At 45.2% G+C, this 21724-nt stretch overlaps 1 pseudogene across 1 annotated transcript in view; it reads left to right on the top strand.

The window, feature by feature from the left end:
* The window catches only part of LOC106591425 (serine hydroxymethyltransferase, cytosolic-like), a 59654-nt pseudogene that overhangs the window by 13938 nt on the left and 23992 nt on the right, over positions 1–21724 (top strand). Inside the window, exons 2-4 of the transcript XR_014391615.1 lie at positions 2427–2541; positions 7263–7408; positions 13447–13562. The product of XR_014391615.1 is annotated as a serine hydroxymethyltransferase, cytosolic-like (transcript). The remainder of the gene's footprint in view (positions 1–2426; positions 2542–7262; positions 7409–13446; positions 13563–21724) is intronic.

The raw sequence follows: 21724 nt of genomic DNA, 5'->3' as shown, positions 1-21724 counted from the left end.
GACTAAATATAGTCCTGTTGGTTTAAACGTGGCTGTTCCAGTGGTAACCTGACTAAATATAGTCCTGTTGGTTTAAACGTGGCTGTTCCAACCTGACTAAATATAGTCCTGTTGGTTTAAACATGGCTGTTCCAACCTGACTAAATATAGTCCTGTTGGTTTAAACGTGGCTGTTCCAGTGGTAACCTGACTAAATATAGTCCTGTTGGTTTAAACCTGGCTGTTCCAACCTGACTAAATATAGTCCTGTTGGTTTAAACATGGCTGTTCCAGTGGTAACCTGACTAAATATAGTCCTGTTGGTTTAAACGTGGCTGTTCCAGTGGTAACCTGACTAAATATAGTCCTGTTGGTTTAAACGTGGCTGTTCCAGTGGTAACCTGACTAAATATAGTCCTGTTGGTTTAAACGTGGCTGTTCCAGTGGTAACCTGACTAAATATAGTCCTGTTGGTTTAAACCTGGCTGTTCCAACCTGACTAAATATAGTCCTGTTGGTTTAAACGTGGCTGTTCCAGTGATAACCTGACTAAATATAGTCCTGTTGGTTTAAACGTGGCTGTTCCAGTGATAACCTGACTAAATATAGTCCTGTTGGTTTAAACGTGGCTGTTCCAGTGATAACCTGACTAAATATAGAGCTGTTGGTTTAAACGTGGCTGTTCCAGTGGTAACCTGACTAAATATAGTCCTGTTGGTTTAAACGTGGCTGTTCCAGTGATAACCTGACTAAATATAGTCCTGTTGGTTTAAACGTGGCTGTTCCAGTGATAACCTGACTAAATATAGAGCTGTTGGTTTAAACGTGGCTGTTCCAGTGGTAACCTGACTAAATATAGTCCTGTTGGTTTAAACGTGGCTGTTCCAACCTGACTAAATATAGTCCTGTTGGTTTAAACGTGGCTGTTCCAACCTGACTAAATATAGTCCTGTTGGTTTAAACGTGGCTGTTCCAGTGGTAACCTGACTAAATATAGTCCTGTTGGTTTAAACCTGGCTGTTCCAACCTGACTAAATATAGTCCTGTTGGTTTAAACGTGGCTGTTCCAACCTGACTAAATATAGTCCTGTTGGTTTAAACCTGGCTGTTCCAGTGGTAACCTGACTAAATATAGTCCTGTTGGTTTAAACGTGGCTGTTCCAGTGGTAACCTGACTAAATATAGTCCTGTTGGTTTAAACGTGGCTGTTCCAGTGGTAACCTGACTAAATATAGTCCTGTTGGTTTAAACGTGGCTGTTCCAACCTGACTAAATATAGTCCTGTTGGTTTAAACGTGGCTGTTCCAGTGGTAACCTGACTAAATATAGTCCTGTTGGTTTAAACGTGGCTGTTCCAGTGGTAACCTGACTAAATATAGTCCTGTTGGTTTAAACGTGGCTGTTCCAGTGGTACCCTGACTAAATATAGTCCTGTTGGTTTAAACGTGGCTGTTCCAACCTGACTAAATATAGTCCTGTTGGTTTAAACGTGGCTGTTCCAGTGGTAACCTGACTAAATATAGTCCTGTTTGTTTAAACGTGGCTGTTCCAGTGGTAACCTGACTAAATATAGTCCTGTTGGTTTAAACGTGGCTGTTCCAGTAATAACCTGACTAAATATAGTCCTGTTGGTTTAAACGTGGCTGTTCCAGTGGTAACCTGACTAAATATAGTCCTGTTGGTTTAAACGTGGCTGTTCCAACCTGACTAAATATAGTCCTGTTGGTTTAAACGTGGCTGTTCCAGTGATTAACCTGACTAAATATAGTCCTGTTTGTTTAAACGTGGCTGTTCCAGTGGTAACCTGACTAAATATAGTCCTGTTGGTTTAAACGTGGCTGTTCCAGTGATTAACCTGACTAAATATAGTCCTGTTGGTTTAAACGTGGCTGTTCCAGTGATAACCTGACTAAATATTCCCAACAAGTGATATTTAGAGGCAAACATCTTGAATCTTATTTGTCATAGTCTGACTGTCTGGCATCATCTGGCATCGTCTGACTGACTGACTGTCTGGCATCGTCTGACTGACTGTCTGGCATCGTCTGACTGTCTGGCATCGTCTGACTGACTGACTGTCTGGCATCGTCTAACTGACTGTCTGGCATCGTCTGACTGACTGACTGTCTGGCATCGTCTGACTGACTGTCTGGCATCGTCTGACTGACTGTCTGGCATCGTCTGACTGACTGTCTGGCATCGTCTGACTGACTGACTGTCTGGCATCGTCTGACTGACTGACTGTCTGGCATCGTCTGACTGACTGACTGTCTGGCATCGTCTGACTGACTGACTGTCTGAATGACTGACTGTCTGGCATCGACTGACTGACTGACTGTCTGGCATCGTCTAACTGTCTGACATCGTCTGTCTGGCATCGTCTGACTGACTGTCTGGCATCGTCTGACTGTCTGGCATCGTCTAACTGTCTGTCTGTGTGTGTGTAGATCAGCACCAGTCATCATGTCTCATAGCAACGGTACCAGTCACCATGTCAGTCAGGACGTGTGGGAGTCTCACAACAAGATGATGCAGGAACCACTCCGCTCCAACGACCCTGAGGTACGGGGGGTATTATAATGAGGAACCACTCCGCTCCAACGACCCTGAGGTACGGGGGGTATTATAATGAGGAACCACTCCGCTCCAACGACCCTGAGGTACGGGGGGTATTATAATGAGGAACCACTCCGCTCCAACGACCCTGAGGTACGGGGGGTATTATAATGAGGAACCACTCCGCTCCAACGACCCTGAGGTACGGGGGGGGGGGGGGGTATTATAATGAGGAACCACTCTGCTCCAACGACCCTGAGGTACGGGGGGGGGGGTGTATTATAATGAGGAACCACTCTGCTCCAACGACCCTGAGGTACGGGGGGGGGTATTATAATGAGGAACCACTCCGCTCCAACGACCCTGAGGTACGGGGGGGGGGGTTATTATAATGAGGAACCACTCCGCTCCAACGACCCTGAGGTACGGGGGGGGTATTATAATGAGGAACCACTCCGCTCCAACGACCCTGAGGTACGGGGGGGGGGTATTATAATGAGGAACCACTCCGCTCCAACGACCCTGAGGTACGGGGGGGGGGTATTATAATGAGGAACCACTCCGCTCCAACGACCCTGAGGTACGGGGGGGGGGGTATTATAATGAGGAACCACTCCGCTCCAACGACCCTGAGGTACGGGGGGGGGGTATTATAATGAGGAACCACTCCGCTCCAACGACCCTGAGGTACGGGGGGGGGGGGGTATTATAATGAGGAACCACTCCGCTCCAACGACCCTGAGGTACGGGGGGTATTATAATGAGGAACCACTCCGCTCCAACGACCCTGAGGTACGGGGGGGGGGGTATTATAATGAGGAACCACTCCGCTCCAACGACCCTGAGGTACGGGGGGGGGGGGGTATTATAATGAGGAACCACTCCGCTCCAACGACCCTGAGGTACGGGTGGTGGTATTATAATGAGGAACCACTCCGCTCCAACGACCCTGAGGTACGGGGGGGGTATTATAATGAGGAACCACTCCGCTCCAACGACCCTGAGGTACGGGGGGGGTGGTATTATAATGAGGAACCACTCCGCTCCAACGACCCTGAGGTACGGGGGGAGGGTTATTATAATGAGGAACCACTCCGCTCCAACGACCCTGAGGTACGGGGGGGGGTATTATAATGAGGAACCACTCCGCTCCAACGACCCTGAGGTACGGGGGGGGGGGTATTATAATGAGGAACCACTCCGCTCCAACGACCCTGAGGTACGTCACACATAATGAAACGGTGTATTGTGTAGGTGTGTGTATTATAATGAAACGGTGTATTGTGTAGGTGTGTGTATTATAATGAAACGGTGTATTGTGTAGGTGTGTGTATTATAATGAAACGGTGTATTGTGTAGGTGTGTGTATTATAATGAAACGGTGTATTGTGTAGGTGTGTGTATTATAATGAAACGGTGTATTGTGTGTAGGTGTGTGTATTATAATGAAACGGTGTATTGTGTGTAGGTGTGTGTATTATAATGAAACGGTGTATTGTGTGTAGGTGTGTGTATTATAATGAAACGGTGTATTGTGTAGGTAGGTGTATTATAATGAAACGGTGTATTGTGTGTAGGTGTGTGTATTATAATGAAACGGTGTATTGTGTGTAGGTGTGTATTATAATGAAACGGTGTATTGTGTAGGTGTATTATAATGAAACGGTGTATTGTGTAGGTGTGTGTATTATAATGAAACGGTGTATTGTGTAGGTGTGTATTATAATGAAACGGTGTATTGTGTAGGTGTGTGTATTATAATGAAACGGTGTATTGTGTAGGGGTGTGTATTATAATGAAACGGTGTATTGTGTAGGTGTGTGTATTATAATGAAACGGTGTATTGTGTAGGTGTGTGTATTATAATGAAACGGTGTATTGTGTAGGTGTGTGTATTATAATGAAACGGTGTATTGTGTAGGTGTATTATAATGAAACGGTGTATTGTGTAGGTGTATTATAATGAAACGGTGTATTGTGTAGGTGTGTATTATAATGAAACGGTGTATTGTGTAGGTGTGTGTATTATAATGAAACGGTGTATTGTGTAGGTGTGTGTATTATAATGAAACGGTGTATTGTGTAGGTGTGTGTATTATAATGAAACGGTGTATTGTGTAGGTGTGTGTATTATAATGAAACGGTGTATTGTGTGTAGGTGTGTGTATTATAATGAAACGGTGTATTGTGTAGGTGTGTGTATTATAATGAAACGGTGTATTGTGTAGGTGTGTGTATTATAATGAAACGGTGTATTGTGTGTAGGTGTGTGTATTATAATGAAACGGTGTATTGTGTAGGTGTGTGTATTATAATGAAACGGTGTATTGTGTAGGTGTGTGTATTATAATGAAACGGTGTATTGTGTAGGTGTGTGTATTATAATGAAACGGTGTATTGTGTAGGGGTGTGTATTATAATGAAACGGTGTATTGTGTAGGTGTGTGTTATAATGAAACGGTGTATTGTGTAGGTGTGTATTATAATGAAACGGTGTATTGTGTAGGGGTGTGTATTATAATGAAACGGTGTATTGTGTAGGTGTGTATTATAATGAAACGGTGTATTGTGTAGGTGTGTATTATAATGAAACGGTGTATTGTGTAGGTGTGTATTATAATGAAACGGTGTATTGTGTAGGGGTGTGTATTATAATGAAACGGTGTATTGTGTAGGTGTGTGTATTATAATGAAACGGTGTATTGTGTAGGTGTGTGTATTATAATGAAACGGTGTATTGTGTAGGTGTGTGTATTATAATGAAACGGTGTATTGTGTAGGTGTGTGTATTATAATGAAACGGTGTATTGTGTAGGTGTGTGTATTATAATGAAACGGTGTATTGTGTAGGTGTGTGTATTATAATGAAACGGTGTATTGTGTAGGTGTGTATTATAATGAAACGGTGTATTGTGTAGGTGTGTATTATAATGAAACGGTGTATTGTGTAGGGGTGTGTATTATAATGAAACGGTGTATTGTGTAGGGGTGTGTATTATAATGAAACGGTGTATTGTGTAGGGGTGTGTATTATAATGAAACGGTGTATTGTGTAGGGGTGTGTATTATAATGAAACGGTGTATTGTGTAGGGGTGTGTATTATAATGAAACGGTGTATTGTGTAGGCGTGTGTATTATAATGAAACGGTGTATTGTGTAGGTGTGTGTTTTATAATGAAACGGTGTATTGTGTAGGTGTGTGTATTATAATGAAACGGTGTATTGTGTGTAGGTGTGTGTATTATAATGAAACGGTGTATTGTGTGTAGGTGTGTGTATTATAATGAAACGGTGTATTGTGTGTAGGTGTGTGTATTATAATGAAACGGTGTATTGTGTAGGTGTGTGTATTATAATGAAACGGTGTATTGTGTGTAGGTGTGTGTATTATAATGAAACGGTGTATTGTGTGTAGGTGTGTGTATTATAATGAAACGGTGTATTGTGTGTAGGTGTGTGTATTATAATGAAACGGTGTATTGTGTGTAGGTGTGTGTATTATAATGAAACGGTGTATTGTGTAGGTGTGTGTATTATAATGAAACGGTGTATTGTGTAGGTGTGTATTATAATGAAACGGTGTATTGTGTAGGTGTGTATTATAATGAAACGGTGTATTGTGTAGGTGTGTATTATAATGAAACGGTGTATTGTGTAGGTGTGTGTATTATAATGAAACGGTGTATTGTGTAGGTGTGTGTATTATAATGAAACGGTGTATTGTGTAGGTGTGTATTATAATGAAACGGTGTATTGTGTAGGGGTGTGTATTATAATGAAACGGTGTATTGTGTAGGGGTGTGTATTATAATGAAACGGTGTATTGTGTAGGGGTGTGTATTATAATGAAACGGTGTATTGTGTAGGGGTGTGTATTATAATGAAACGGTGTATTGTGTGTAGGTGTGTGTATTATAATGAAACGGTGTATTGTGTAGGGGTGTGTATTATAATGAAACGGTGTATTGTGTAGGGGTGTGTATTATAATGAAACGGTGTATTGTGTAGGGGTGTGTATTATAATGAAACGGTGTATTGTGTAGGTGTGTGTATTATAATGAAACGGTGTATTGTGTAGGTGTGTGTATTATAATGAAACGGTGTATTGTGTAGGTGTGTATTATAATGAAACGGTGTATTGTGTAGGTGTGTGTATTATAATGAAACGGTGTATTGTGCTAGGTGTGTGTATTATAATGAAACGGTGTATTGTGTAGGTGTGTGTATTATAATGAAACGGTGTATTGTGTAGGTGTGTGTATTATAATGAAACGGTGTATTGTGTAGGTGTGTATTATAATGAAACGGTGTATTGTGTAGGTGTGTGTATTATAATGAAACGGTGTATTGTGTAGGTGTGTGTATTATAATGAAACGGTGTATTGTGTAGGTGTGTGTATTATAATGAAACGGTGTATTGTGTAGGTGTGTGTATTATAATGAAACGGTGTATTGTGTAGGTGTATTATAATGAAACGGTGTATTGTGTAGGTGTGTGTATTATAATGAAACGGTGTATTGTGTAGGTGTATTATAATGAAACGGTGTATTGTGTAGGTGTATTATAATGAAACGGTGTATTGTGTAGGTGGGTGTATTATAATGAAACGGTGTATTGTGTAGGTGTATTATAATGAAACGGTGTATTGTGTAGGTGTGTGTATTATAATGAAACGGTGTATTGTGTAGGTGTGTGTATTATAATGAAACGGTGTATTGTGTGTAGGTGTTCTCCATCATCAAGCGAGAGAAGCATCGTCAGACCTTTGGCCTGGAGCTGATCGCATCAGAGAACTTCACCTCCAGAGCCGTTCTGGAAGCCCTGGGGTCCTGTATGAACAACAAGTACTCAGAGGGGTATCCCGGACAGCGGTGGGTACTATGAACCTTTATTAACCTTTATGATCCTTAATGAACCTTTATTTAAACAGGGAGTCACTCAGAGGGGTATCCCGGACAGCGGTGGGTGCTATGAACCTTTATGAACCTTAATGAACCTTAATGAACCTTTAGGAACCTTAATGAACCTTTATGAACCTTTAGGAACCTTTATGAACCTTTAGGAACCTTTAGGAACCTTAATGAACCTTTATTTAAACAGGGAGTCACTCAGAGGGGTATCCCGGACAGCGGTGGGTACTATGAACCTTTATGAACCTTTATTTAAACAGGGAGTCACTCAGAGGGGTATCCTGGACAGCGGTGGGCGCTATGAACCTTTATGAACCTTTATGAACCTTTATGAACCTTTATTTAACTAGACAAGTCAGTTAAGAACAAATTCTTATTCACAATGACGGCCTACCAGGGAACAGTGGGTTATATTGTTCAGGAGCAGAACGAACAAATGGGGGATTCAATGTGTCACACCTTTCGGTTTACTGGCCCAACGCTCTAACCACTAGGCTACCTGCTGGTTACTGGCCCAACGCTCTAACCACTACGCTACCTGCTGGTTACTGGCCCAACGCTCTAACCACTAGGCTACCTGCTGGTTACTGGCCCAACGCTCTAACCACTAGGCTACCTGCTGGTTACTGGCCCAACCCTCTAACCACTAGGCTACCTGCTGGTTACTGGTCCAACGCTCTAACCACCAGGCTACCTGCTGGTTACTGGCCCAACGCTCTAACCACTAGGCTACCTGCTGGTTACTGGCCCAACGCTCTAACCACTAGACTACCTGCTGGTTACTGGCCCAACGCTCTAACCACTAGGCTACCTGCTGGTTACTGGCCCAACGCTCTAACCACTAGGCTACCTGCTGGTTACTGGCCCAACGCTCTAACCACTAGGCTACCTGCTGGTTACTGGCCCAACGCTCTAACCACTAGGCTACCTGCTGGTTACTGGCCCAACCCTCTAACCACTAGGCTACCTGCTGGTTACTAGTCCAACGCTCTAACCACCAGGCTACCTGCTGGTTACTGGCCCAACGCTCTAACCACTAGGCTACCTGCTGGTTACTGGCCCAACGCTCTAACCACTAGACTACCTGCTGGTTACTGGCCCAACGCTCTAACCACTAGGCTACCTGCTGGTTACTGGCCCAACGCTCTAACCACTAGGCTACCTGCTGGTTACTGGCCCAACGCTCTAACCACTAGGTTACCTGCTGGTTACTGGCCCAACGCTCTAACCACTAGGCTACCTGCTGGTTACTGTCCCAACGCTCTAAACACTAGGCTACCTGCTGGTTACTGGCCCAATGCTCTAACCACTAGGCTACCTGCTGGTTACTGGCCCAACGCTCTAACCACTAGGCTACCTGCTGGTTACTGGCCCAACGCTCTAACCACTAGGCTACCTGCTGGTTACTGGCCCAACGCTCTAACCACTAGGCTACCTGCTGGTTACTGGCCCAACTCTCTAACCACTAGGCTACCTGCTGGTTACTGGCCCAATGCTCTAACCACTAGGCCACCTGCTGGTTACTGGCCCAACGCTCTAACCACTAGGCTACCTGCTGGTTACTGGCCCAACGCTCTAACCACTAGGCTACCTGCTGGTTACTGGCCCAACGCTCTAACCACTAGGCTACCTGCTGGTTACTGGCCCAACGCTCTAACCACTAGGTTACCTGCTGGTTACTGGCCCAACGCTCTAACCACTAGGCTACCTGCTGGTTACTGGCCCAACGCTCTAACCACTAGGCTACCTGCTGGTTACTGGCCCAACGCTCTAACCACTAGGTTACCTGCTGGTTACTGGCCCAACGCTCTAACCACTAGGCTACCTGCTGGTTACTGGCCCAACGCTCTAACCACTAGGCTACCTGCTGGTTACTGGCCCAACGCTCTAACCACTAGGCTACCTGCTGGTTACTGGCCCAACGCTCTAACCACTAGGCTACCTGCTGGTTACTGGCCCAACGCTCTAACCACTAGGCCACCTGCTGCCCTAAACAACATTTAAATATATTTAAGAAAAGCATTCGCATTCTGTAACAAAAAGTCTTCAATTTAATAATTAAAAAATGCCTGGAAGGAATCAGAATATCTAACTGCAAGGAATTCTGAATATTGTTCTACACACCAGGGACAACGATAACTAAAAGCAGATTTCCCACAATTATGTGTTTTTTAAAACTGGTGGTGGTGGGGGGGAGAGAGAAATAATGGGTTTGGTTATCTATCCCTGAGAGAGAATGGGTTTGGTTATCTATCCCTGAGAGAGAATGGGGTTGGTTATCTATCCCTGAGAGAGAATGGGGTTTGGTTATCTATCCCTGAGAGAGAATGGGGTTGGTTATCTATCCCTGAGAGAGAATGGGGTTTGGTTATCTATCCCTGAGAGAGAATGGGGTTTGGTTATCTATCCCTGAGAGAGAATGGGGTTGGTTATCTGTCCCTGAGAGAGAATGGGGTTGGTTATCTATCCCTGAGAGAGAATGGGGTTGGTTATCTATCCCTGAGAGAGAATGGGGTTGGTTATCTATCCCTGAGAGAGAATGGGGTTGGTTATCTATCCCTGAGAGAGAATGGGGTTGGTTATCTATCCCTGAGAGAGAATGGGGTTGGTTATCTATCCCTGAGAGAGAATGGGGTTGGTTATCTATCCCTGAGAGAGAATGGGGTTGGTTATCTATCCCTGAGAGAGAATGGGGGTTGGTTATCTATCCCTGAGAGAGAATGGGGGTTGGTTATCTATCCCTGAGAGAGAATGGGGGTTGGTTATCTATCCCTGAGAGAGAATGGGGTTGGTTATCTATCCCTGAGAGAGAATGGGGTTGGTTATCTATCCCTGAGAGAGAATGGGGTTGGTTATCTATCCCTGAGAGAGAATGGGGTTGGTTATCTATCCCTGAGAGAGAATGGGGTTGGTTATCTATCCCTGAGAGAGAATGGGGTTGGTTATCTATCCCTGAGAGAGAATGGGGTTGGTTATCTATCCCTGAGAGAGAATGGGGTTGGTTATCTATCCCTGAGAGAGAATGGGGTTGGTTATCTATCCCTGAGAGAGAATGGGTTTGGTTATCTATCCCTGAGAGAGAATGGGTTTGGTTATCTATCCCTGAGAGAGAATGGGGTTGGTTATCTATCCCTGAGAGAGAATGGGGTTGGTTATCTATCCCTGAGAGAGAATGGGGTTGGTTATCTATCCCTGAGAGAATGGGGTTTGGTTATCTATCCCTGAGAGAGAATGGGGTTGGTTATCTATCCCTGAGAGAGAATGGGGTTGGTTATCTATCCCTGAGAGAGAATGGGGTTGGTTATCTATCCCTGAGAGAGAATGGGGTTTGGTTATCTATCCCTGAGAGAGAATGGGGTTTGGTTATCTATCCCTGAGAGAGAATGGGGTTTGGTTATCTATCCCTGAGAGAGAATGGGTTTGGTTATCTATCCCTGAGAGAGAATGGGTTTGGTTATCTATCCCTGAGAGAGAATGGGTTTGGTTATCTATCCCTGAGAGAGAATGGGTTTGGTTATCTATCCCTGAGAGAGAATGGGGTTGGTTATCTATCCCTGAGAGAGAATGGGTTTGGTTATCTATCCCTGAGAGAGAATGGGTTTGGTTATCTATCCCTGAGAGAGAATGGGTTTGGTTATCTATCCCTGAGAGAGAATGGGGTTTGGTTATCTATCCCTGAGAGAGAATGGGGTTTGGTTATCTATCCCTGAGAGAGAATGGGGTTTGGTTATCTATCCCTGAGAGAGAATGGGGTTTGGTTATCTATCCCTGAGAGAGAATGGGGTTTGGTTATCTATCCCTGAGAGAGAATGGGGTTTGGTTATCTATCCCTGAGAGAGAATGGGGTTTGGTTATCTATCCCTGAGAGAGAATGGGGTAGGTTATCTATCCCTGAGAGAGAATGGGGTTTGGTTATCTATCCCTGAGAGAGAATGGGGTTTGGTTATCTATCCCTGAGAGAGAATGGGGTTTGGTTATCTATCCCTGAGAGAGAATGGGGTTTGGTTATCTCTCCCTGAGAGAGAATGGGGTTGGTTATCTATCCCTGAGAGAGAATGGGGTTGGTTATCTATCCCTGAGAGAGAATGGGTTTGGTTATCTATCCCTGAGAGAGAATGGGGTTGGTTATCTATCCCTGAGAGAGAATGGGGTTTGGTTATCTATCCCTGAGAGAGAATGGGGTTTGGTTATCTATCCCTGAGAGAGAATGGGGTTTGGTTATCTATCCCTGAGAGAGAATGGGGTTTGGTTATCTATCCCTGAGAGAGAATGGGGTTTGGTTATCTATCCCTGAGAGAGAATGGGGTTTGGTTATCTATCCCTGAGAGAGAATGGGGTTTGGTTATCTATCCCTGAGAGAGAATGGGGTAGGTTATCTATCCCTGAGAGAGAATGGGGTTTGGTTATCTATCCCTGAGAGAGAATGGGGTTTGGTTATCTATCCCTGAGAGAGAATGGGGTTTGGTTATCTATCCCTGAGAGAGAATGGGGTTTGGTTATCTATCCCTGAGAGAGAATGGGGTTTGGTTATCTATCCCTGAGAGAGAATGGGCTTGGTTATCTATCCCTGAGAGAGAATGGGCTTGGTTATCTATCCCTGAGAGAGAATGGGGTTTGGTTATCTATCCCTGAGAGAGAATGGGTTTGGTTATCTATCCCTGAGAGAGAATGGGGTTGGTTATCTATCCCTGAGAGAGAATGGGGTTGGTTATCTATCCCTGAGAGAGAATGGGGTTGGTTATCTATCCCTGAGAGAGAATGGGGTTGGTTATCTATCCCTGAGAGAGAATGGGGTTGGTTATCTATCCCTGAGAGAGAATGGGGTTGGTTATCTATCCCTGAGAGAGAATGGGGTTGGTTATCTATCCCTGAGAGAGAATGGGGTTGGTTATCTATCCCTGAGAGAGAATGGGGTTGGTTATCTATCCCTGAGAGAGAATGGGGTTGGTTATCTATCCCTGAGAGAATGGGGTTTGGTTATCTATCCCTGAGAGAGAATGGGGTTGGTTATCTATCCCTGAGAGAGAATGGGGTTGGTTATCTATCCCTGAGAGAGAATGGGGTTTGGTTATCTATCCCTGAGAGAGAATGGGGTTTGGTTATCTATCCCTGAGAGAGAATGGGGTTTGGTTATCTATCCCTGAGAGAGAATGGGGTTTGGTTATCTATCCCTGAGAGAGAATGGGGTTTGGTTATCTATCCCTGAGAGAGAATGGGGTTTGGTTATCTATCCCTGAGAGAGAATGGGGTAGGTTATCTATCCCTGAGAGAGAATGGGGTTTGGTTATCTATCCCTGAGAGAGAGAATGGGGTTTGGTTATCTATCCCTGAGAGAGAGAATGGGGTTTGGTTATCTATCCCTGAGAGAGAGAATGGGGTTTGGTTATCTATCCCTGAGAGAGAATGGGGTTTGGTTATCTATCCCTGAGAGAGAATGGGGTTTGGTTATCTATCCCTGAGAGAGAATGGGGTTTGGTTATCTATCCCTGAGAGAGAATGGGGTTTGGTTATCTATCCCTGAGAGAGAATGGGGTTTGGTTATCTATCCCTGAGAGAGAATGGGGTTTGGTTATCTATCCCTGAGAGAGAATGGGGTTGGTTATCTATCCCTGAGAGAGAATGGGGTTGGTAATTTGTAGGTCTAATATAAATCGGTGATGTGTAGAGGACGTTTCTGACTGCTTTGTTAACAAATTAAAGAGAGAGTCCATCTCTCTTCTTACAGAGCCGTCCAGGAGACTACAAACCTGTCATCCAGGATACTTTGAAGAAACTCAAATATAAAATATATATTTTGATTTGTTTAACTACATTATTCCATAGTTTTGATTCTACGATGTAGAAAATAGTAAAAAAAAAATAAAGAAAAACCGTTGAATGAGTCGGTTATAAAACTTTAGACTGGTTGTGTGTGTGTGTGTGTGTGTGTGTGTGTGTGTGTGTGTGTGTGTGTGTGTGTGTGTGTGTGTGTGTGTGTGTGTGTGTGTGTGTGTGTGTAGGTACTACGGGGGAACAGAACATGTGGATGAGTTGGAGCGTGTGTGTCAGAGGAGAGCTCTGGAGGTCTACGGACTGGAGGCTGACAGGTGGGGGGTCAATGTCCAGCCCTACTCAGGTACTACACACACACACTATACACACACCTACACTACACACACACACTATACATACACACACTATACACACACACTATACACACAGACACACACACACACACTACACACACACACCACACACACACACACTATACACACACTATACACACACACACACACACACACACACTACACACCACACACACACTACACACACACTCTACACACACACACACACACACTACACACCACACACACTATACACACACACACACTATACACACACTATACACACACTACACACACACTATACACACACACACACACACACACTACACACATACATTACACACACACACACTACACACATACATTACACACACACACACTACACACACACTACACACACACACTACACTACACACACACACTACACACCACACACACTACACACACACTACACACACTAACTTGGCTGTGTGTTTATAGGTTCCCCTGCTAACTTGGCTGTGTGTTTATTGGTTCCCCTGCTAACTTGGCTGTGTGTCTATTGGTTCCCCTGCTAACTTCGCTGTGTGTTTATAGGTTCCCCTGCTAACTTGGCTGTGTGTTTATAGGTTCCCCTGCTAACTTGGCTGTGTGTTTATTGGTTCCCCTGCTAACTTGGCTGTGTGTTTATAGGTTCCCCTGCTAACTTGGCTGTGTGTTTATTGGTTCCCCTGCTAACTTCGCTGTGTGTTTATAGGTTCCCCTGCTAACTTGGCTGTGTGTTTATAGGTTCCCCTGCTAACTTGGCTGTGTGTTTATTGGTTCCCCTGCTAACTTCGCTGTGTGTTTATAGGTTCCCCTGCTAACTTGGCTGTGTGTTTATTGGTTCCCCTGCTAACTTGGCTGTGTGTTTATAGGTTCCCCTGCTAACTTCGCTGTGTGTTTATTGGTTCCCCTGCTAACTTGGCTGTGTGTTTATAGGTTCCCCTGCTAACTTGGCTGTGTGTTTATTGGTCCCCCTGCTAACTTGGCTGTGTGTTTATAGGTTCCCCTGCTAACTTGGCTGTGTGTTTATAGGTTCCCCTGCTAACTTGGCTGTGTGTTTATTGGTCCCCCTGCTAACTTGGCTGTGTGTTTATAGGTTCCCCTGCTAACTTGGCTGTGTGTTTATTGGTTCCCCTGCTAACTTGGCTGTGTGTTTATAGGTTCCCCTGCTAACTTGGCTGTGTGTTTATAGGTTCCCCTGCTAACTTGGCTGTGTGTTTATAGGTTCCCCTGCTAACTTGGCTGTGTGTTTATTGGTTCCCCTGCTAACTTGGCTGTGTGTTTATTGGTTCCCCTGATAACTTGGCTGTGTGTTTATAGGTTCCCCTGCTAACTTGGCTGTGTGTTTATAGGTTCCCCTGATAACTTGGCTGTGTGTTTATTGGTTCCCCTGCTAACTTGGCTGTGTGTTTATAGGTTCCCCTGATAACTTGGCTGTGTGTTTATTGGTTCCCCTGCTAACTTGGCTGTGTGTTTATAGGTTCCCCTGATAACTTGGCTGTGTGTTTATAGGTTCCCCTGCTAACTTGGCTGTGTGTTTATAGGTTCCCCTGCTAGCTTGGCTGTGTGTTTATAGGTTCCCCTGCTAACTTCGCTGTGTGTTTATAGGTTCCCCTGCTAACTTGGCTGTGTGTTTATTGGTTCCCCTGCTAACTTGGCTGTGTGTTTATAGGTCCCCCTGCTAACTTGGCTGTGTGTTTATTGGTTCCCCTGCTAACTTCGCTGTGTGTTTATAGGTTCCCCTGCTAACTTGGCTGTGTGTTTATAGGTTCCCCTGCTAACTTCGCTGTGTGTTTATAGGTTCCCCTGCTAACTTGGCTGTGTGTTTATAGGTTCCCCTGCTAACTTGGCTGTGTGTTTATAGGTTCCCCTGCTAACTTCGCTGTGTGTTTATAGGTTCCCCTGCTAACTTCGCCGTGTGTTTATAGGTTCCCCTGCTAACTTGGCTGTGTGTTTATAGGTTCCCCTGCTAACTTCGCTGTGTGTTTATAGGTTCCCCTGCTAACTTGGCTGTGTGTTTATAGGTTCCCCTGCTGACTTGGCTGTGTGTTTATTGGTTCCCCTGCTAACTTGGCTGTGTGTTTATAGGTTCCCCTGCTAACTTGGCTGTGTGTTTATAGGTTCCCCTGCTAACTTGGCTGTGTGTTTATAGGTTCCCCTGCTAACTTGGCTGTGTGTTTATAGGTTCCCCTGCTAACTTGGCTGTGTGTTTATAGGTTCCCCTGCTAACTTCGCCGTGTGTTTATAGGTTCCCCTGCTAACTTGGCTGTGTGTTTATTGGTTCCCCTGCTAACTTGGCTGTGTGTCTATTGGTTCCCCTGCTAACTTGGCTGTGTGTTTATAGGTTCCCCTGCTAACTTGGCTGTGTGTTTATAGGTTCCCCTGCTAACTTGGCTGTGTGTTTATTGGTTCCCCTGCTAACTTGGCTGTGTGTTTATAGGTTCCCCTGCTAACTTGGCTGTGTGTTTATAGGTTCCCCTGCTAACTTGGCTGTGTGTTTATTGGTTCCCCTGCTAACTTGGCTGTGTGTTTATTGGTTCCCCTGCTAACTTGGCTGTGTGTTTATAGGTTCCCCTGCTAACTTGGCTGTGTGTTTATAGGTTCCCCTGCTAACTTGGCTGTGTGTTTATAGGTTCCCCTGCTAACTTGGCTGTGTGTTTATTGGTTCCCCTGCTAACTTGGCTGTGTGTTTATTGGTTCCCCTGCTAACTTGGCTGTGTGTTTATAGGTTCCCCTGCTAACTTGGCTGTGTGTTTATAGGTTCCCCTGCTAACTTGGCTGTGTGTTTATAGGTTCCCCTGCTAACTTGGCTGTGTGTTTATAGGTTCCCCTGCTAACTTGGCTGTGTGTTTATAGGTTCCCCTGCTAACTTGGCTGTGTGTTTATAGGTTCCCCTGCTAACTTGGCTGTGTGTTTATAGGTTCCCCTGCTAACTTGGCTGTGTGTTTATAGGTTCCCCTGCTAACTTGGCTGTGTGTTTATTGGTTCCCCTGCTAACTTCGCTGTGTGTTTATAGGTTCCCCTGCTAACTTGGCTGTGTGTTTATAGGTTCCCCTGCTAACTTGGCTGTGTGTTTATTGGTTCCCCTGCTAACTTCGCTGTGTGTTTATAGGTTCCCCTGCTAACTTGGCTGTGTGTTTATTGGTTCCCCTGCTAACTTGGCTGTGTGTTTATAGGTTCCCCTGCTAACTTCGCTGTGTGTTTATTGGTTCCCCTGCTAACTTGGCTGTGTGTTTATAGGTTCCCCTGCTAACTTGGCTGTGTGTTTATTGGTCCCCCTGCTAACTTGGCTGTGTGTTTATAGGTTCCCCTGTTAACTTGGCTGTGTGTTTATAGGTTCCCCTGCTAACTTGGCTGTGTGTTTATTGGTCCCCCTGCTAACTTGGCTGTGTGTTTATAGGTTCCCCTGCTAACTTGGCTGTGTGTTTATTGGTTCCCCTGCTAACTTGGCTGTGTGTTTATAGGTTCCCCTGCTAACTTGGCTGTGTGTTTATAGGTTCCCCTGCTAACTTGGCTGTGTGTTTATAGGTTCCCCTGCTAACTTGGCTGTGTGTTTATTGGTTCCCCTGCTAACTTGGCTGTGTGTTTATAGGTTCCCCTGCTAACTTCGCTGTGTGTTTATTGGTTCCCCTGCTAACTTGGCTGTGTGTTTATAGGTTCCCCTGCTAACTTGGCTGTGTGTTTATAGGTTCCCCTGCTAACTTGGCTGTGTGTTTATAGGTTCCCCTGCTAACTTCGCTGTGTGTTTATAGGTTCCCCTGCTAACTTGGCTGTGTGTTTATTGGTTCCCCTGCTAACTTGGCTGTGTGTTTATAGGTTCCCCTGCTAACTTCGCTGTGTGTTTATTGGTTCCCCTGCTAACTTGGCTGTGTGTTTATAGGTTCCCCTGCTAACTTGGCTGTGTGTTTATTGGTCCCCCTGCTAACTTGGCTGTGTGTTTATAGGTTCCCCTGCTAACTTGGCTGTGTGTTTATAGGTTCCCCTGCTAACTTGGCTGTGTGTTTATTGGTCCCCCTGCTAACTTGGCTGTGTGTTTATAGGTTCCCCTGCTAACTTGGCTGTGTGTTTATTGGTTCCCCTGCTAACTTGGCTGTGTGTTTATAGGTTCCCCTGCTAACTTGGCTGTGTGTTTATAGGTTCCCCTGCTAACTTGGCTGTGTGTTTATAGGTTCCCCTGCTAACTTGGCTGTGTGTTTATTGGTTCCCCTGCTAACTTGGCTGTGTGTTTATTGGTTCCCCTGATAACTTGGCTGTGTGTTTATAGGTTCCCCTGCTAACTTGGCTGTGTGTTTATAGGTTCCCCTGATAACTTGGCTGTGTGTTTATTGGTTCCCCTGCTAACTTGGCTGTGTGTTTATAGGTTCCCCTGATAACTTGGCTGTGTGTTTATTGGTTCCCCTGCTAACTTGGCTGTGTGTTTATAGGTTCCCCTGATAACTTGGCTGTGTGTTTATAGGTTCCCCTGCTAACTTGGCTGTGTGTTTATAGGTTCCCCTGCTAGCTTGGCTGTGTGTTTATAGGTTCCCCTGCTAACTTCGCTGTGTGTTTATAGGTTCCCCTGCTAACTTGGCTGTGTGTTTATTGGTTCCCCTGCTAACTTGGCTGTGTGTTTATAGGTCCCCCTGCTAACTTGGCTGTGTGTTTATTGGTTCCCCTGCTAACTTCGCTGTGTGTTTATAGGTTCCCCTGCTAACTTGGCTGTGTGTTTATAGGTTCCCCTGCTAACTTCGCTGTGTGTTTATAGGTTCCCCTGCTAACTTGGCTGTGTGTTTATAGGTTCCCCTGCTAACTTGGCTGTGTGTTTATAGGTTCCCCTGCTAACTTCGCTGTGTGTTTATAGGTTCCCCTGCTAACTTCGCCGTGTGTTTATAGGTTCCCCTGCTAACTTGGCTGTGTGTTTATAGGTTCCCCTGCTAACTTCGCTGTGTGTTTATAGGTTCCCCTGCTAACTTGGCTGTGTGTTTATAGGTTCCCCTGCTGACTTGGCTGTGTGTTTATTGGTTCCCCTGCTAACTTGGCTGTGTGTTTATAGGTTCCCCTGCTAACTTGGCTGTGTGTTTATAGGTTCCCCTGCTAACTTGGCTGTGTGTTTATAGGTTCCCCTGCTAACTTGGCTGTGTGTTTATAGGTTCCCCTGCTAACTTGGCTGTGTGTTTATAGGTTCCCCTGCTAACTTCGCCGTGTGTTTATAGGTTCCCCTGCTAACTTGGCTGTGTGTTTATTGGTTCCCCTGCTAACTTGGCTGTGTGTCTATTGGTTCCCCTGCTAACTTGGCTGTGTGTTTATAGGTTCCCCTGCTAACTTGGCTGTGTGTTTATAGGTTCCCCTGCTAACTTGGCTGTGTGTTTATTGGTTCCCCTGCTAACTTGGCTGTGTGTTTATAGGTTCCCCTGCTAACTTGGCTGTGTGTTTATAGGTTCCCCTGCTAACTTGGCTGTGTGTTTATTGGTTCCCCTGCTAACTTGGCTGTGTGTTTATTGGTTCCCCTGCTAACTTGGCTGTGTGTTTATAGGTTCCCCTGCTAACTTGGCTGTGTGTTTATAGGTTCCCCTGCTAACTTGGCTGTGTGTTTATAGGTTCCCCTGCTAACTTGGCTGTGTGTTTATTGGTTCCCCTGCTAACTTGGCTGTGTGTTTATTGGTTCCCCTGCTAACTTGGCTGTGTGTTTATAGGTTCCCCTGCTAACTTGGCTGTGTGTTTATAGGTTCCCCTGCTAACTTGGCTGTGTGTTTATAGGTTCCCCTGCTAACTTGGCTGTGTGTTTATAGGTTCCCCTGCTAACTTGGCTGTGTGTTTATAGGTTCCCCTGCTAACTTGGCTGTGTGTTTATAGGTTCCCCTGCTAACTTGGCTGTGTGTTTATAGGTTCCCCTGCTAACTTGGCTGTGTGTTTATAGGTTCCCCTGCTAACTTGGCTGTGTGTTTATTGGTTCCCCTGCTAACTTCGCTGTGTGTTTATAGGTTCCCCTGCTAACTTGGCTGTGTGTTTATAGGTTCCCCTGCTAACTTGGCTGTGTGTTTATTGGTTCCCCTGCTAACTTCGCTGTGTGTTTATAGGTTCCCCTGCTAACTTGGCTGTGTGTTTATTGGTTCCCCTGCTAACTTGGCTGTGTGTTTATAGGTTCCCCTGCTAACTTCGCTGTGTGTTTATTGGTTCCCCTGCTAACTTGGCTGTGTGTTTATAGGTTCCCCTGCTAACTTGGCTGTGTGTTTATTGGTCCCCCTGCTAACTTGGCTGTGTGTTTATAGGTTCCCCTGTTAACTTGGCTGTGTGTTTATAGGTTCCCCTGCTAACTTGGCTGTGTGTTTATTGGTCCCCCTGCTAACTTGGCTGTGTGTTTATAGGTTCCCCTGCTAACTTGGCTGTGTGTTTATTGGTTCCCCTGCTAACTTGGCTGTGTGTTTATAGGTTCCCCTGCTAACTTGGCTGTGTGTTTATAGGTTCCCCTGCTAACTTGGCTGTGTGTTTATAGGTTCCCCTGCTAACTTGGCTGTGTGTTTATTGGTTCCCCTGCTAACTTGGCTGTGTGTTTATTGGTTCCCCTGCTAACTTGGCTGTGTGTTTATAGGTTCCCCTGCTGACTTGGCTGTGTGTTTATTGGTTCCCCTGCTAACTTGGCTGTGTGTTTATAGGTTCCCCTGCTAACTTGGCTGTGTGTTTATAGGTTCCCCTGCTAACTTGGCTGTGTGTTTATAGGTTCCCCTGCTAACTTGGCTGTGTGTTTATAGGTTCCCCTGCTAACTTGGCTGTGTGTTTATAGGTTCCCCTGCTAACTTCGCCGTGTGTTTATAGGTTCCCCTGCTAACTTGGCTGTGTGTTTATTGGTTCCCCTGCTAACTTGGCTGTGTGTCTATTGGTTCCCCTGCTAACTTGGCTGTGTGTTTATAGGTTCCCCTGCTAACTTGGCTGTGTGTTTATAGGTTCCCCTGCTAACTTGGCTGTGTGTTTATTGGTTCCCCTGCTAACTTGGCTGTGTGTTTATAGGTTCCCCTGCTAACTTGGCTGTGTGTTTATAGGTTCCCCTGCTAACTTGGCTGTGTGTTTATTGGTTCCCCTGCTAACTTGGCTGTGTGTTTATTGGTTCCCCTGCTAACTTGGCTGTGTGTTTATAGGTTCCCCTGCTAACTTGGCTGTGTGTTTATAGGTTCCCCTGCTAACTTGGCTGTGTGTTTATAGGTTCCCCTGCTAACTTGGCTGTGTGTTTATTGGTTCCCCTGCTAACTTGGCTGTGTGTTTATTGGTTCCCCTGCTAACTTGGCTGTGTGTTTATTGGTTCCCCTGCTAACTTGGCTGTGTGTTTATAGGTTCCCCTGCTAACTTGGCTGTGTGTTTATTGGTTCCCCTGCTAACTTGGCTGTGTGTTTATTGGTTCCCCTGCTAACTTGGCTGTGTGTTTATAGGTTCCCCTGCTAACTTGGCTGTGTGTTTATAGGTTCCCCTGCTAACTTGGCTGTGTGTTTATAGGTTCCCCTGCTAACTTCGCCGTGTGTTTATAGGTTCCCCTGCTAACTTGGCTGTGTGTTTATTGGTTCCCCTGCTAACTTGGCTGTGTGTCTATTGGTTCCCCTGCTAACTTGGCTGTGTGTTTATAGGTTCCCCTGCTAACTTGGCTGTGTGTTTATAGGTTCCCCTGCTAACTTGGCTGTGTGTTTATTGGTTCCCCTGCTAACTTGGCTGTGTGTTTATAGGTTCCCCTGCTAACTTGGCTGTGTGTTTATAGGTTCCCCTGCTAACTTGGCTGTGTGTTTATTGGTTCCCCTGCTAACTTGGCTGTGTGTTTATTGGTTCCCCTGCTAACTTGGCTGTGTGTTTATAGGTTCCCCTGCTAACTTGGCTGTGTGTTTATAGGTTCCCCTGCTAACTTGGCTGTGTGTTTATAGGTTCCCCTGCTAACTTGGCTGTGTGTTTATTGGTTCCCCTGCTAACTTGGCTGTGTGTTTATTGGTTCCCCTGCTAACTTGGCTGTGTGTTTATTGGTTCCCCTGCTAACTTGGCTGTGTGTTTATAGGTTCCCCTGCTAACTTGGCTGTGTGTTTATTGGTTCCCCTGCTAACTTGGCTGTGTGTTTATTGGTTCCCCTGCTAACTTGGCTGTGTGTTTATAGGTTCCCCTGCTAACTTGGCTGTGTGTTTATAGGTTCCCCTGCTAA

The sequence above is a fragment of the Salmo salar genome, unplaced genomic scaffold, assembly GCF_965601325.2.
Source record: "Salmo salar unplaced genomic scaffold, fSalSal1 ptg000721l, whole genome shotgun sequence".
Lineage (NCBI taxonomy): Eukaryota > Metazoa > Chordata > Actinopteri > Salmoniformes > Salmonidae > Salmo > Salmo salar.
The sequence above is the reverse complement of the archived record's forward strand: the minus strand, read 5'-3'. Positions and strand labels throughout refer to the sequence as shown.